This window comes from Callionymus lyra, chromosome 11 (genome assembly GCF_982586985.1).
Source record: "Callionymus lyra chromosome 11, fCalLyr1.hap1.1, whole genome shotgun sequence".
Taxonomy (NCBI): Eukaryota; Metazoa; Chordata; class Actinopteri; order Syngnathiformes; family Callionymidae; genus Callionymus; species Callionymus lyra.
In genome coordinates, this window is record NC_141828.1 from 27,630,331 (window position 1) to 27,649,247 (window position 18,917).

The 18,917-nt window shown below is 39.1% G+C and overlaps 1 pseudogene; it reads right to left on the minus strand.

Moving 5' to 3' along the window:
• LOC148069818 (uncharacterized) overlaps positions 1-18,917 on the minus strand; it is a 52,062-nt pseudogene that overhangs the window by 8,317 nt on the left and 24,828 nt on the right.

The window sequence follows — 18,917 nt, forward strand, 5'->3', positions numbered from 1 at the left end:
CAGCATCGTGTGAGCTACTTCGGCTGCATCTGAAAAATACTTTTAAATGTCTCACATCAAAGCTTAAATTAGCTTGTTTCTAGCTCTGTGATGTGATCTGAACTTTACAGCTGTCATGCGATGAAGGAACAAATATTTCAGGTTAATAGCTCCAGCAGAGCAAAATAAAGATTAATGTTGTCGCGAGTTAAAGCATCAGAAAAAGTTTTTCAGTGAAATGTTGGTATTCTTGGTGGTATCCCATTTATTGACTTCAGACACAGAGGCTGTTTTTTATTAGTTTTTTGTCACAGGCAATAATTTTTGGGTACAAGTCATAAAACCTACTGAATCTTAAAACTGCAGTTAGTGATGGTTTAAAAACATAACTGTGGAGGAAAAATTATTTGGTAACAGTTTAGGAAGGTAATCTGTAATCCATGGCATGGCAGTGAACAGATTCTTTGTAACCGTTGTTAGATTAAAAATTATTATAACCTATACGTATACGCCATACTTGAATTAATGCTAAAAGATAATCAAAATATAAAGTATAAATTACTAGCTTCATCTAAGAGCTTAAACGTTTGAATACACATTCACAACCAACATTTCACTCCAGACTGATACATTGTTTCAAGAAAAGGTTGGAGCAGACTTAGAGCCATAACAGCGATTACTTGAACATCTGTCCGTCTGCCCGTTTCACACCTGGGGGCGTGAAACAAAGAACAAAGCAGAACACACGCAAAAAATGGGGGGCTGGAAGACAAAGGCATCCGCCCACGCAACAGGGAAGCAAGTAACTTACTCTCCAGGTGACCCGAGACATGACCAAACTTGAAAGAACCACTGCTCCGGAAGAGACGACCCCCTGGACAGGAAACTTTCCCTTAAATATAGCGATGCTCTATAGTACTGGACCGTCTTTCCCAGAGCTATTGACCTGTAGAGCTACCGGAAAAGAGCGTCCAAATCCGGCTTTAATCTTCTCCACAACAGTATCTCGGACCTGCCTGGTGTGTTCCTTTGTCTTCATGGTTCTCTCTGCGCTTTAAACAGAACCCTGAGACTATCAAAGAGCAGGTGCATTTATACGGAGACTTGATTACACACAGGTGCATTCTATTTATCATCATCAGTCATTTAGGACAACATTGGATCATTCAAAGATCCTCACTGAACTTCTGGAGTGAGTTTGCTGCACTGAAAGTAAAGGGGCCGAATAATATTGCACGCCCCACTTTTCAGTTTTTTATTTGTTAAAAAAGTTTAAATTATCCAATAAATTTCGTTCCACTTCACGATTGTGTCCCACTTGTTGTTCATTCATGACAAAAAATTAAAATTTTATATCTTTATGTTTGAAGCCTGAAATGTGGCGAAATGTTGAAAGGTTCAAGGGGGCCGAATACTTTCGCAAGGCACTGTACATACATTGCTACTTGTTACAATTGTATTTATATATACTCATGTAATGTTTGGACAGAAGAAAAGGTTTTAGGTCAAAATTATTGCAAAATTTTGCATAGGGCCTCCATTTGTCCCAAAAGACTATTGTTTATGTCAACTTTTTTTTTATTTAAGGTAAGGTAAAACTTTATTGATCCCTCAGGAGGTCTCCTTCAGGAAATTGTTTTTTTCCAATAGCCAGCAATTTTTCATAAACAATAAAAAATAATAAATAAAAAATAAAATAAGAAGAAGAACATAAAGAGAAAGAACAAGATGACACAATCTAAGTCTAAAGATAAAGACAAAGAACATAGGTCAAAGAAAAACAACAAAGACAAAGGATACAAAGACTAACATAGAAAAGAACATCCAGATACTCTCACTCCATTCCTGCCCCCGAACTCAGAATTGTACAATTTGATAGCCCGAGGAATGAATGAGTCCCTGAGTCTATTTGTTTTGCACCTGGGTAGGAGCATTCGTGCACTCATTCTGCTTCTCTGATCACTGATGACAGTGTTCAGAGGATGACTGTCAGTTTGTTCAATGATCTCCTGTCAGCAACTGTCACCAGTGAGTCCAGCTTCATTCCAACCACAGAGCCAGCCCTCCTGATCAACCTGTCCAACCTGTTGACACTCCTCTTGGACACATTTACACCCCAACACACCACAGCATAGAACAGGACACTGGCCACCACAGACTGGTAGAACATGCAGAGGGGCTTCTTGCAGATGTTAAATGAAGACCCAGCCACGTTTCATTTTCAAAGCTCTCACTGATGGAAGGAGGTTTTGGCTCAAAATCTCACGATACATGGCCCCATTCATTCTTTCCTTAACACGGATCAGTCGTCCTGTCCCCTTAGCAGAAAAACAGCCCCAAAGCATGATGTTTCCATCCCCATGCTTCACAGTAGGTATGGTGTTCTTGGGATGCAACTCAGTATTCTTCATCCTCCAAACACGACGAGTTGAGTTTATACCAAAAAGTTCTACTTTGGTTTCATCTGACCACATGACTTTCTCCCAATCCTCTGCTGTATCATCCATGTGCCCTCTGGCAAACTTCAGACGGGCCTGGACATGCACTGGCTTAAGCAGGGGGACACGTCTGGCACTGCAGGATTTGATTCCCTGTCGTTGTAGTGTGTTACTGATGGCAACCTTTGTTACTTTGGTCCCAGCTCTCTGCAGGTCATTCACCAGGTCCCCCCGTGTGGTTCTGGGATTTTTGCTCACCGTTCTCATGATCATTTTGACCCCACGGGATGAGATCTTGCGTGGAGCCCCAGATCAAGGGAGATTGTCAGTGGTCTTGTATGTCTTCCATTTTCTGATAATTGCTCCCACAGTTGATTTTTTCACACAAAGCTGCTTGCCTATTGTAGATTCACTCTTCCCAGTCTGGTGCAGGTCTACAATTATTTTCCTGGTGTCATTCGACAGCTCTTTGGTCTTGGCCATAGTGGAGTTTGGAGTCTGACTGTTTGAGGCTGTGGACAGGTGTCTTTTATACAGATAACGACTTCAAACAGGTGCCACTAATACAGGTAAGGAGTGGAGGACAGAAGAGCTTCTTAAAGAAGAAGTTACAGGTCTTTGAGAGCCAGAGATCTTCCTTGTTTGAAGTGACCAAATACTTATTTTCCACCATAATTTACAAATAAATTAAAAATCCTACAACGTGGATTCCTGGATTTTTTTTCACAATATGTCTCTCACAGTTGAAGTGTACCTATGATGAAAATTACAGACCTCTGTCATCATTTTAAGTAGGAGAACTTGCACTATCGGTGGCTGACTAAATACTCCACCTCATCGCCTCTGATGGACACTGGACGTGTGTTTGTCCTGGACCTCCCGAAGTTCAAGACCAGCTCCTTGGTCTTTGAGGTGTTCAGCTGCAAGTGGTTCCTCTCACTCCAGTCCACAAAGTCACGTATCAGACTCCTATACTCGTCTTCGCTGTTGTCCCTGATGCATCCAACAATGGCAGTGTCGTCAGCATACTTCTGGACGAGACTCAGCTCTGAGTTGTAGCAGAAGTCTGAAGTGTAGATGGTGAAGAGGAGAGGGGCCAGTACTGTCCCCTGAGGTGCTCCTGTACTGCACACCACAGTGTCAGACTTGATATCCTTGACCTCCTTTGTTACCCACGGTTCATTATTAGGGTAACAGCGGACAGTCTTAGTAGGGGCGACAACGTCCAAGCAGAAATTTAAATAATCCGTTAGACAGTGTGTCTGTCCCTCGATGTCCTCACCATGAGACCTCAGCAGCACATCCCAGTCTGTTGTTTCAAAGCAGTCTCTGATGGCATCCTCCACAGCTGGTGTCCACTTTCTGATTGTCTTAGTGGTCACAGTCTGTCTCTGCACCAGAGGAATGTACTGTGACTTAAGGTGGACCAGGTTATGATCGGACCTTCCAAGTGGAGGAAGAGGTTTGGCTCTGTAGGCGTCCTTCAAGTTGGAATAAAGAAGGTCAATTCGGAGGAATGTAAACCCACAGCGTGATCACGTGACTGAACTCACGCGGTAGATAATATGGACGCATGCTGACAGCCAACAATTCTAAATCTTGACAACACAAGACTTTCTTCACAGTAACGTGTCCCGGACTACACCAGCGTTTATTCACGTACATGATCAGTCCTCCTCCTCTGCTATTCCAACCAGGCAGCTCCACGTGTGAGTCCGGAGTCAGCTGAGTGAGCCACGTCTCCATGAAGATCAACAAGCTGCTCTCTCTGTAGATCCGCTGGTTGTTGAGGGCAGACAGCACGTCGATCTTATTTGTCAGTGAATTGACGTTCCCCATAGTGATCGTTGGGATCGTTGGTCTGTGATGTCTCCGATTGTCCGTTAGCTTAGCCTTTAGCCTCTTTCCGGCACCTTTCAACACCTCGCACACAAATCTTCTTTCCCTTTCGGCTGCTCCTTTTAGGGGTCGCCACAGCAAATCAACCTCCTCCATCTAACCCTGTCTGTTTCAAAATTATCATCAGAACTTTAAATATTCTGACAAACAAAATAAATGACAGAGCCAAAGTGGATAGTTGATGTTAAGAAAAGTATGATCATCAAAATCAGTGAGAAAAACTCCCCACAGAAGTTTCAATGATAGTTAAATTTAAATTAGAGGAAAAAATAAAAAGTTGAGACAAGTCTCAAGTAATTAAATGGTGTTTTTACCATCACTGGACACCAGACCAAGTCCTCTCTGACTGCATTAGACACAGTGGAGGAGGCAAACAGTCTCAACAACTTTTTCAACAGGTTTGAGCAGGTCACCTCACTGCTACCCACTTCAGAACCTTCCTAATCCCCCCTCAGCTCCACACAACGGCTATCAAGCTTCACCTAACTCCAGGTACACATTGTACTTCGAAGGATTCGACCAGGGAAGGCTTCTGGTCCTGACAAGGTGTCTGCTCGGCTGCTAAAAACCTGCGCTACCGAACTAGCTGAGCCGCTCCAGCATTTCTTCAACCTCAGTCTACGGCTGGGGAAAGTACCAACCCTGTGGAAGACTTCCTGTAACGTTCCAGTCCCGAAAAAGACCCAATCGAGCGAGCTGAACGATTACAGACAGGTGGCATTAGAGCGGCTGGTCCTCAAACATCTCAGGCCACAAGTCCAGCACGACAAGACCCCCTGCAGTTTGCCTACCGGCCCTTGGTTGGTGTAGTGTAGAAGATGCCATCCTTCAACTCCTGCATCAGACCTACTCCCACCTGGATAAAGGAAGCGGCTAAGTGAGTATCCTGTTCCTTGACTTTTTATTGCCTTTAACACACTCCAGCCCACCCTGGTACAGGACAAACGGACATGGATGCATGTGGACCCTTGTCTGGTCTCATGGATCTCGGACTATCTCACTAATCGAACACAGTATGTCAGGCTGAATAACATCACGTCTGACTCTGCGGTGTGCAGTACAGGAGAACCTCAGGGGACAGTGCTGGCCCCTTTCCTCTTCACCATATATACTTCAGACTTCTGCTATAACTCCGAGCGAAGTCTCATCCAGAAGTATGCTGACACTGCCATTGTTGGATGCATCAGGGACAACAGCGAGGCGAGTACATGAGTCTGATATGTGACTGTGTGGACTGGAGTGAGAGAGGAACCACTTACAGCTGAACACCTTAAAGATCAAGGAGATGGTCTTGGACTTTGGGAGGTCCAGGAAAAAGCCATGTCCATTGTGCATGAGAGGCGAAAAGGTGGAGATAGTTGATAGTAGTGCATCCATCCATCCATCCATCTATCGGACTTGCCCGGTCAGATGAATAGAACGTGAAATTGCAATTCAAAAATCAATAGATGGATAGATGGATGGATGGACGGATGGACGGACGGACGCACGCACAACATACATAGCTGTAGTTATTGAAAATTTCTTCAAAAGATTTGTGGATCTGGATGGTAATCTGGAACATGGCCAAATTTGATCATCTGTTCCTTATTATTAATACATTTCAAATAGTTGTCTCTTAGTTAACACAGAAACAGAGAGAAGCTGCCAACAAAAACAACCTCCTCACAGGAATTAAACGTGATTATTTAGGTGGGCCTCACAGCTTTGAATGATGACAGACGAGTCATCTTTGATCTGCTGGTAATTGCCTCTGCCAGAGTGTGGGACTGAATCTTCAAACTTGAACCAGTTTGACAGTCGCAGAGGCCTCGCTCCCAAACACAAGAATTGTCCACAAAGGATCTCAAGATTCCACAATCAGGGATTAACATCTGAAGAACGTGTTCATGCGTCGGTTGATTCCCGTCACATAACGAAGAAAGGGCGACTGACTTGAATTTAACGAGCTAGTCTGAGTTGAAATCTTTGGGGTTGGTGAACTAGGTGTTTGCTGAGGTTTTGTGAGGTCTGGAATATTAATAAATGTGCTCGCAAAGATGGCTGGGCAGGTAATCTTCAGATCTAGTTTCAATTTGGCATGACATTTAAGTGCACAAACCAGTGAGCATTTCAGTTCCTTGTTGTTTCTGAAGTTAAAAAAAGGAATGAAAGACAGCAGGAAGCTATTGTTAGATCAGTACCAATGATCTATTTATATGTTTCTATAACTGATTCAAGCCTTCACTTGTGTGTCAAGAGTTTTTTATTTTCCTTCTTGACTGCATGTGTTGTGTTTTTCATTAAATATACATTAAATCTTTATTCATTCATGTTTAATCAGAAGCACAGAGTCCTTCCTAGAGATGTGGAAATATCACGACCCTACAGAAAGATAAAAGAGAGATCAGGGCTTTTTGTGCGGCTCAAAACATTTTAAAGGTTCAAAGTGTTATGAATTTTATTGTAATAGGACATCATTCATTAATCCATGAAGCCTATTCCAGTTTCTTCCGGCGAGAGGTCGGAGACAACTTGGACAGTCTTTTGCAGGGCACACAAATACAGACAACCAATCACACATATCTACAGACAATTTCCCTAAGTTCTCAATCAACCGAAGTACCTGGAGTAAACCCAAACAACAAGGGGAGAACATACAAACTCAACACAGAAAGGTCACTCCTGACCTGAAAGCCAACCGCCAACCTATCGTGCCATCATGTTGATTTTTTTTTTTTTTAATATTAATATTTTCAACCATTACATTCATTTATGTTTACCAAAAGCATGAAGATACCCAGATATAAACTTAATTATCTTTTTAAATTGTAATTTTTAAATAAGATATTTTAAACTAGATTAACTTGTTAAGTGAATAAAAGTAAGAAATGAATGAGTCCCTGAGACTATTAGTGTTGCATCTAGGAAGGAGCATTCGTGCATTCAATCTGCTTCTCTGCTCACTGATGACAGTGTTCAGAGGATGACTGTCATCATCCATGATGAACAGTAGTTTGTCCAGTGATCTCCTCACTAATACAGTATTGTAATACAGTATTGTAGTGACCAAAAGCCGTCAATAAGTTGATCAGTGTGTAGAAATGTATCACGGAGTTGACTGTTTTGCTGGCACCAAAAGTAAGTTGGGTGTGGTTATTAGTGCCTCTTACTTAGTTCTGTTGTTGATGTGTAACTGCTGTCCAAATAAATAGCATGTTTGTAAGAGAGTGAACAAAGACAAGGAGTTTTGATGTTCCTTACAACAGCTTCATATAATATATTGAAACATGTAGTAATATGTACAAAGAAAGAAATGTGCGACACAGACATTACTACTGACTGTTCATACAACTTCTTCCATCACTGTGTGGCATTTTGCTGCAACTTTTTCTTCCCTAGGGTGTGTCATCCAATCAAGAGGATAGAGAAAGTTGTCATCTATCCATCCATAACTTGTCCTGCAGCTCAAACTTGGACTGTTAGACAGAAGAACAGTTCATCTTCTCTGACATTTGTGGATGGTGCATTAACAACATTAACCTGCTACACATTCAAACAAGATGTGAGAACACGGACGACGTCTAGTCTTATGTACGCTGTAATGGAGCTGAAGCAGTGAAGGGGTTTGTGAAGGCTGCTTGCTTTGGTTATGGCAGCAATAAATATCAGCTAAGCAGCTATATTACAAGAGCTTAGTTCTATTACTACCGCAGGTGTCGGGGGAGGCACCGTCTCAGGAAGTTTTTGCCTTTTATATGTGGCTCCCATCAGCCCTAATGTTCTGCTCCCTTATCGATGTTTTACTGTACGTGGGTCATTCACCTCGATCACATCAGACTGAGCCAGAATCGTTGGCTTTTTTGTGGTTCTGTCAATCTCAGATGTTGACGTCAAACTAAAGGTTATGTGCTGCCGGTATTTAGTTTCTGTCTACTTCCTTTTCCTTTCGGCTTTATGCTCTGTGTCTGTACATAAACAGCTATTTTTCAAGCCGTCAATCATTTCAGCGCTTAAGACCCCGAAACAGAAAAAAAATCAATGTGGAAATGTATGTGAATCAAAAATTAGAAACAGCTTTATTGCCCAAGTATACAGTTTTAACAATAAACAGTTCATGACATATTTGTCTCGGTGTAAATGTCTCTTTACACAGGAGAGAGAATACTAATAAAAAAAGAATAATGTACAGAATCTATAGAAAGAATCCACAAACTGTGAATGAAGGGAATCAAACAGGTATTTATGTAGATGTACCGTATTTATATTCTTAGAAATATATATATATTTTCTTTAGAATCAAAAAGTTTTTTCTTACATTAACTTAATTTAATTTTTTCCCACTGTATATTCAGAATTCTGGTTAAATGCAAAAATTTACTAAACAACCAAAATTGACATGAAACAGCTTTTTGTCATATTAAATTCATGTGATCATACAGGGTTAACGACACAATTTATTGTGATATATTTCGACAGCTTTTTTCTTCTACTACCTTTTAAAACTGATTGCAACCAGTCGTTGGAACCCTATTGCTGACAGCAAGTTATTAAGTTGTTTCATTGTCTTATTGTTCTTTTTGTGTCGTTTCGTGGTAAAATGATTAAAATGTTAGCAGCTCTTATAATGTTGATCGTGAGTCAATTGTTTTTCCAATCCTTTTTTGTTATTTGTAAAAAAAAACAACTTTTCAGACCCCAACACAGAAAGAAATCAATCTGGAAATGTTTGTGAATAAATAATGAGAAACAGCTTTTTTGCCCAGGTATATAGTATTAACGAGGCTTGAAAAGCTTTTCGGATCCGTTTCTTAAGCCCTATTCGCACAGGATTAGTGTTACCTTTGGACCTTTGGTGATTTGTAAAGTACTCCCCACCGCTGTGTCTTTTTAAGTACATTTGCACGGATAAGCGACATCTGTGAAATAGTCTGTTTGACTGACATAACGGCCGATTATGTCGTAAAATCCGCTTCCAAAATGCCGTAATTTGCCCCTTTAAAGCTGTCAGGAACACTTCTACAATTTCCATGGCAGCCTCCATTATTCTATACCAATAGCCTAGAGATAAAGATCTAAAAAGGTGCGCAATTACTGAAAGAGATAGGTAGCATACACACAAGATGGAAAAGGGCACAACACCGGGATGCAGATTCGCACTTGACTAGTCTTAAAAATCTTCAACTCCTATGTATTAATTCTGGTTGTACTTTTTAACTGATTTAGCAAACAGCGCTCTAAATCCTGTCAAAATTTTGTTTGATTAAAAAGCTGCACCACAAGTCGCAAAGCATGTTTCTATGGAGCCTGGCGGAGTGGTACTACGAAGCCGTACTAACCCTGTATAAGGACAATAAATGTTTCTGTATATCATTTATATACAGTATATACATATATAAATATATGTGGAAGACACATGCTAAGCGCAAGCTAGCATTAACATTTACTATGTTCAGATATTGATCAGTATTACAATTTTTTTTTCTTTCTTTATTTTCAGCTGCTCTGAGGTTCCTAGTAGGTCTGGAGCTCTTCCAACTCCATCAGGCCAGAGGCAGGTTACCATTGTTAATTTGTGTAGGAGCTCCATAACTGTTATTTATATTCTCGAGTAAATATCACCAAGGACTCTGCAGAGATCCTCCTGATAAAGCCTGTAATACCACAAATGGGAATCTTTGTACCGAGAAGCAGATAACCTCTTTAAACCCATGCAACATGTTTGTGTACATAATTATTCTGACATGCATTCGCTGGTGAAAGTGCATCCTCCGAGCAGTAAGCGTGAAAACACTGAATCTTCCTGTGAACAGATTTATTCTCACTCATTGCCCACACATCTTCCATGCATGAATGTAGGAGGTGATAACTTTGTCATCACATCAAACTCATTTATGAAAATGAATGTTGGAAATACAGAAAATTATTTCCTGACACACATCACGTGCCATATCCTTTCAAGAAGTCCAGGATCCATTTTAATGTCCAGGAAAAATGTTAAATGTCTATGTTTCCATGTGAGTAAAACATTTGTATTCATGCTTTATCTACACATGTGCCACATAATGTTCTGCTCCATGAAGGAATCCCTGGAGGATTTCATTCTGTGTTCATATGTCATTGAGATTTCCCAAATGGGATGAAAAGGTGCAACAGCGAGAGCAGATTAACGACACATTAAAACAGATGTACCTTGATTTATCCAGCGGGTGACCTTATATGGAATCATGTGGGTTTTGACAGAGAGTTTTTCATTTTATTTGTGAAAGGATTTTAGAAAACGAGTGCTCATAGGTATTGCTTTGGTGCAATTAGATTGATCTTGTATCATGTTCTTTACTTTAAGGGGAGCAGAGCTTATAACTTGTCCCAAACTGTTTCCAACTCTGAGCTGTGAGTTTTCCAACATTTCTACAGAGCTTTCATGTTACCAAAGCATCTTCTTATGTAAGCTAAATGCTAAAAACATTTGAAGATGTTGTTTATTTGCATCTTTTTGTTTACTTTGCATGTTTTCCTGAAAAGTTTGAAAAAAAGAAAGAAACGTCTGTGTAAATTTAATACAACTATTGTTGTCATTAGATGAAAAAATATAAAATCTAATTTCACGTAGTTTCCCTTAAACTTACGTGTGACAATAATATTGCGTAGAGAGAGTAATACTACACAGCCTTCTTTCAAAATTTGATGGATGACAATGATGACCTTGATGACCTCTCCTCCCCCATTCCCCCTATGCCCCTCCCCCTGGTACCACTAACTAACAAAAATTTGATTGATGACCCCTCCTCCTATGTCCCCACCCCCTGGTACCACTAACTGTCATAATTTGATGGATGATCCCATCTACAATGGTCCAGCCCCCTAGCATTAACTCTGGAATGTGGACCTTGGAGTTTTTTGAGTTGTAGTTTGATGTAAAGAAAAATATCTTAACAATGTATCCTTGTAACACAGCCATCTTTGACCAGGTCTCTACTGGAAGTGAAAATAATTACCATAAATATAACAAGTTAATATACATTGTAGGTCACACCTCTTGTTCCGCTTGTGTTAAGAGCATCCTTTAAATATGACTTTGAATTCGATTTTTACCAAAGTGATTTGTTCTTACAGAGTACAGCTCTATGTGTTTCTTTTTAAAGGCTGAACAACCAAATACAAGTTGTGGACTTTTTGAAATAGAACTTTCCAATGTTTTAAATTGATTTCTCCACTTCATAAGATCAACTGTAACAATTTAATTTAAACTAATTTAAAATCTTCTTACAATATTTTTAAAACTTTTTCAAACGTTCTCATTCACACACCTCGTAAAGACATTTGGTTCTCACTCAGGGTACTAACAGGACAAAAACACAAATCTTGGCATCTGACTATACACACTCTACAAATATTAAACAAACATTGAAGTTCAACTGGAAAAATAAAAAAATAAAAAAATGAAATACCTTGGTGTCTCTTTAACTAAAGGTCTGCACAAATTATATGATGCCAATTATATACACACAGACCAAGACATAAGGAGAGAAATGCAAGAGTCAAAAGTCAAATTATTAGATTTCAGTGCTAGAATAAAGAAAATCAAAATGACTATACACTATATTAGCTAGGCTCCTCTTTCTCTTCCACGCTTTACCAATCCAAATCTCAGATAGACAATTTAGAATATGAGATGCACTCATCTACAAATTTATATGTAACGGTAGAAAACCAAAGATTAAATATGAAATCCTACAGCTGCCTAAAGACCGAGGAGGCCTGGCTCTTCTAAACTTCAAAAATGATTACTTTGCTGCTCAACTTACACCCTTGGTATGTTGGCACAATAGAAACTTTGACCCCAAGTGAACATTTTTAAAGGGATATAGGGATATGTGAAAGGAAGAGAAATCCAAAGATTATTAGGAGACAGAGAAGGAACAAAAGAACTAGCCAACGAGCTGGATACAATAATCAAATTCACGCAAGAATTATGGTTCTTCCTGATGAAGTGGGTAGCATATGACAAGCAATTCACCCCAAACCACCTTGATAGTTATATTCAGACAAGAATGATGGCGTTAATCACATCATTTCAAACCCTAGTTCCTCAGTTTAGTCACTGTTGTCATCTAATTTATTTTTGTATTTTAAACTTTTAAACTTGCTATGACTTTTTAGGTCTAAGTTAGTCATTAAAAATGAATGTCAATGTTTAAGATAGAAATTAGTCTAAACCGTTACCAGTGATTGAGTTTTATTTTGAAGAAATAAAGACAACTATCAATTTGTTACCAAAGGTAACTTTACAAAAGCCATGCAAAAGCAATATTGTTTTAACTTCACATTAAACAATGTATGTCAAAAACAGCTTTTATTTCAAAATGGCTACTGTCCTTGTAACTTACACTCAAAACATTTCAGTCCCTGGTTGTCATTAACAGCTTATGGTGCTGAAATGAAGCTCAATCGTAAGCGATTGCAATGATGAAGCAGTGAAAACTTTAAAAAAAGTTTTGTTAAACAATATTTTCCCCCCATTGTGTTTGGCTTTACGTGGTTCAAATAAACAAACATCAAAAACATTACTGCTTATCCTAGATGATGTAGAACAGAAACTCACAATAGTATGTGCTTTAGAGTGCACAACCTAAAGACTGGGTGGTTCAAGGAACATTCTTCATCATGACGTAGGCCTGACCCTGTTGTGAAACTAGTGTGTGAACTATTTTATGAGATTTTTCCCATCTTACTTCAGGAACAAAAATTGTTAGACACTGTTTCATGATATTAGAAGTGTAACAATGCTCCGTCATGTCAGATAATGGAAGGAGGTAGTCATGCTAGTCATAAAGAGGACGTGGTTTGTACCTTAGTATCCCAATGATGTCGGTGAAGTGATCGTATTTTCTACAACATGATTTCCAGCTTTTTTAATTCCTCGTGTTCGCCGTATGACACTTTGTTTTCAACAGCTATATTCAAATATCCTACAAAGTCTCTGGAGTGAGAATGTCCGGGGAAATAATAGGCGAGTGTCCTGTAGAGTTGACCCATCTCGTCTTCTGCTCGTGGTTGAAACATCAAGCACTCTCCCAGATTTCAGATGCAGACTCCAGCTTCTCCATCTGTAGTTTCACACCGCTGTGTTTACAAAGGATGAGCGCAGGAAAGATGCATTTTGAAGATTTCAGCTCTAACAAAACAATCTTCGTAATAATCCTCACTCTGTGATCATCGGCCTCAATGTTGTTTCCAGTCAGAAAGTGTTGAACGAATGGAATGAAGTTTGGAGTGTACAGCCGCTTCATCAGAGAGTGGAACTTCTGCAAGTAAAAATGTTCTACAGTCTCCGCGTCAGTGGCCTCCAGACAGTTGTGATGCAACTGACTGGAATAAGATGGTCTTCAAGGCTTTCATCAGGACATCCATCATATAACCATCCACCTCCTCTTTTGGTGAAGTAGGAAGGGTCTGGGAGGTCTCAGGTTCTAAGTCTTTTGAAAAGTTTGAAAATTGATTGATGAATATAGCCACGCAAAATATGATTTATTTTCTTATATTTGTTTTTATTTTTAAGACATTTATCAATTTCAGCAATTAATATCATTATCAGTGGTGGGCCGTGCCTTTCACACAAAATCCACTTCTCAATAACTACTTCAACGTTATTTATACACCACGTAGATGGTGTTTTTCCGCTTGTTTTGGTGGAACTTTAAGCTCTGCATTAGCAAGCACGCTCAGCCGTAGCGCTATAGTTTACACCCGAGATCAGCTGTTTACGCTTAGCAACGCAACATTCCCACTGAATTACAGAGGAGACAGAGGGGATGCAGAGCCGTGAAATGCCGTAAAATGCCGTGAAAAGAGACGACAGTACAAATCATGCCTTCCAACTGACATCTTGGGAAACATGCAGACTCTTCAGAACAAGCTCGAGGAGCTAAAAAGTCTAAATCGCGGACTCACTGGCGCAACAAGTGGTGTCACCCTCGACACATTTATGTAAAGGAGCAGCGGTGTATTAAGGACATGAGGTTTTAGCAGTTAGCATTTGGCCTTACTATCTACAGAGGGAGTTTCCACACGTTATTGCTTTGACTGTGTACATTCCTCCCTCAGCAAATGCTGCTTCTGCCTGCAAGCTTATCCACAGTGTTGTGTCCCAGCTACAGACAGCACATCCTCAAGGCTTTTTCCTTATGAATGGGGATTTTAACCACATTTCCATATATGCCACTCCCCCTAACTTCCATCAGTATGTTGACTGTCCCACCAGACATTCAACCCTGGATCTGCTTAATGCAAACACCTACTCACACCACCCCCTGCTGGGTCACTCAGATGACAACCTCATCCACCTACATCCCGAACGATACAGGAAGTCTTCCACAGGGTTGGTCTTTCCCCAGCTGTAGATTGAGGTTCAAGACATGCTGGAGCTACTCAGCTAGTTCAGCAGCGCAGGTGTTTAGCAGTTGAGCAGACACCTTGTCAGGACCGGCATCCTTCCCTGAACGAATCTTCCAAAAAACATTGTATACCTTGAGTGAGGTGATGCTGGGAAGTGGTTGAGTGGAGCTTTGCCTCCCTCAAGCATCGCTTCACCTCCTGCTGTGCTGACCTCATGGAGTCCTTGTTCCTGCTCCTGAAAGCCACCTTCTTCCTGTTAAGGAAAAATGCAGAAGAACCAAACTATTTTTCACATTTATTCTCTCTATTGTCGTACCTCGTGACATACTCACTCATACTTTGAGGCGACTTTATCCCTCAAATTTATCCCTCAAGTGAAATCATGCTCCTACCAAAGTAGTTACCTTAGATGTCAGATTATCTCATTCAGTGCGCGGTTGAAACGGACATCATACTACCCACTTAAACCAAATTTGACTTGCTAACAACACATTCGGCTGAAAACCTATTTATCAAAAAAGTAAAACGTTGTTTTATATGCAGGGATAAAAATCGGATAAAATACTGGCCAACCAATTAAAGGACTAAAACTATGACAAAATATTTCTAGAATAAAAACTGCAACAGGCAAACTAACGTCTAAACATACACAAATGAACAAATCATTTTAAGATTATTATTCCAAACTACACTCCTCGGACATCATACAGAACATAAAATTCAAAACTTTTTAAATTCCCTAAGGTGCTAAAAATTTCTGGAGAAAAAATGAAGATACTGGAGGATTCGGAATACTGAAACAATCAGAAATTGAGTTGGCCATTTGTTCACTACAGTCTGGAAAAGCCCCGGGTCCCGACGGCTTTCCAGCCAAGTTCTCATCAACTCCCCACCAGCTCTCTGCCTCAAACTTTGTCCCTATTAAGTAAATTTGGCAAACTCTCGGGTTATAAACTGAATTTACAAAATAGTGAGCTATTTCTATTCAGTGAAAATGAGTCTGACCTAGTATCCAACCTGCCTTTTAGGATCGCAGAAAACAAATTCTCATATTTGGGTATCACAGTTACAAGAAAATGTAAAGACTTAGAAAGATACAATAAAAAAAAATAATAAAAAGAAATACAAAGAGGACTTTTTAACTTTGATAACAGAAATAAAACAGGCGTTGGCCAATTGGTCTCCACTCTCCCTGTCACTTATCGGACGAGTTAATTCAGCGAAAATAACAGTTTGCCTGGAATGCCTGTATTGTCTACTTGCGCTCAATAAAAATATTTTTAATTTAATTTTTTTTTATTATGTGATGGATGTCAGAAATGTTTTAATTAATAAATATAAGATGTTAATCCAGTTTAAATTAATGTTTTAATAGTTTTTCTGATCGAGGAGAGAAAAATCAGGAACTCATTCATTTAAAGATTCATGCATTTGAATATTTTTGTACATGACCGATTTTTTTGGATTTTAGTGCCTGACCGTATTTAGCTTCTTATTTATTATTTAGGCTTTGACAAAGAGTAATACATATTAATTGTGTTTCGCCCTAGTCAAACTATATACTGAATGTGTGCATCTTCATATGATTGAGTTCGAAATACCGGTATACAGTTAAAATCTAAGAACATTTTCTTGCCCGACACTTTACTGAAGCCACAAGACAATTGCCTGATACGCATGCTGCATAAAAGTGATGCACAATTGATGTATAATTAGAAACGTCAGAGGCAGGGCAGATTAGGAAATTTAAAATCAGGTAAAAAAGCGCTGAGACAGTTAATACCTCAGGCAGATGAATTAACATGACAAAAAAATATGAAAAATAAGGTTGTATTGGCGTTTGTGTTCAAGTGATGTTAGACCTCTGTTGTTCTCATTAGTATGTCTCTGTTTGTACAAAACTCTCTTTTGATTGAAATTTTGACATTACAAAATTATTTTAAGTGCTGGCAATGGAAAAAAAAAACTTTTTCCTAATATTAAATATTGTGTACCATAACCACACTCACTCAGCTGTGATTGCTCAAGCAAGGAGGTTTGGACTTGTTATATAAACAAAGTGTAGCATGATTACAACTGGCTGGAGGAGTAAAGCCATTATTACGTCATAATGGACTCACTCGCTCAGATATCAGAGAGGGTAGAACTTTATAAAGAAATAAGTTCCAAACATCGTCATGATAGATAGATGATATAGATTAGATGGATTAGATAGATAGATGGATAGATAGATAGATAGATAGATAGATAGATAGATAGATAGATAGATAGATAGATAGATAGATAGATAGATAGATAGATAGATAGATAGATAGATAGATAGATAGATAGATAGATTTGCTTTGCATGTATCCATCTCACAATAACATGTCTAATTACAGGTTCAGCTACTCACCAGGGTCTTGTTGCCATTTTCCTAGACAAGAGACGGTTAAAGAATGGAAAAAAGTTCATCAACTTTAGGTATGCACTCAGATTTATCAACACTGATGTCTATGTGTTTGACTCTGAACATATCAAATGCAATATCGTATTCTGGTTTCTATACACTGATTTGAATGTTTGTTCTCATACTCGACAGGAAAACATCGGATCTGGAATATTTACAGAACCACATCTTGAGAACTCTGCTTGCATCCATTGACTACAATAGTCACGATGGCCGTGGCTCTGAACAAAACATAGATGGCCACAAGATGTAAGTATATATACCGGAATGGAATCTTGGAAAGTTTTTTCTTTCAGTTCCAGACGATACTTCTATAAAAGGGCTTCTAGGTTCTGTACCACCACCACCTACAGCGGAGCTAGTGAGGACACATGTCAGATGGGGGGATGTTTGATGTGTTAATTAACAAAATTACAATAATAAAGTGTTCTTGTTTTACACAAATGTTTAAATATTTTTAAAACACAAACACACATGATATACTGTTGAAGCAAACTCAAATCTCTTTCCTGTCTAATGAGTTCTGCGCATTCGTTTGATCCAAGGAAGAGTAACATTTTAGAATTAAAACAGTCAATTTATTATTAGTAAAGTATGATTACAAAAGTAGGCCTTAAATACAACAGTTAAACAAAGAAATGCAAATTATTCAAATTGTTCAGAAATACCAGAAGTTCCAGCGCTTGGTCCAGTCTCTGTCAGACATCCTGGCTCACCCAGCTCCTTCCAGAGAGTGGCAACTAATTTTTAGGTCGTCCTTTCTTTTAAAACCCTCAAGACACTCCCAGAACCAAATCTGACTCCATAATAAACAACAGATGTTGTTTGACCTGATCACTAACCTAAACAAAAAATCTCCAGACTTCCTTCACACCTGTTATCTCAAACCAGGTTCTTGGACCATAAATTCTGTGTCTTGATATTCTAAGAGTCGTACCCGTTCCTTATCTAAACAAGGACAGCATTTTCCATTTGGCCACATCCTTCCTTTCCCAATACATATATTTAACGCAATGGCACCAAGGTCCATAAAAGTTAAGACACAAATGGCCAGAGCCCCTGAGCCCTGGGAAAGGGAGCTGTCGTAAAACAGAATACAGGATGTTTAAGATCTGAACAAGAGATGACATTATCAATGTTTAACAATTGAATACACAAAAGAGGACATACATTCAACCCATCAATGAATGTATATATATATAGGGAAGTAATTTAGAATATGTCTTCACTGTAAACTCTTATACTAGTCTGCAGACCTGGAGACCAGTATATAAGTATATAATTGCCCCTTGGATCTGGAAAAGTGTGCCTTATTTTCCAGACGCAACATCTACAAATAACAGCCCTCTTTCCTACACCCAGACGGCCATGTTACCACAGCACAAACTGTCTATAGGCTGCATGCCTGTTTTGTATTTGCTCCACTCCCGACTTGTTCGTCATCTATAGCGAATATTGCAGGGAGCGTTTGCCAGTCGCAAAACCTCTTCGTGGAGCATGTACAGCTGCATGTGGGCCATATTGCAGACACAAATCCTGTTTAAAAAAAAAATCACAAATGTTACTTACCAAACGTAAAATAAATATTTTTAATTATCTGAATCATATCGAACGTTATGGGCAAGGACTTCATTTACAAGGAATCTTATTATTAGTGATAATAATACATTTAATTTTTATTGCAATTTTCGTCAAACAACGTATCAAAGTCCTCTTACTTTTTAGTAATTAAGAAATTATGACAACAAACTTGTAAAGAGTAATTATAGTAATAA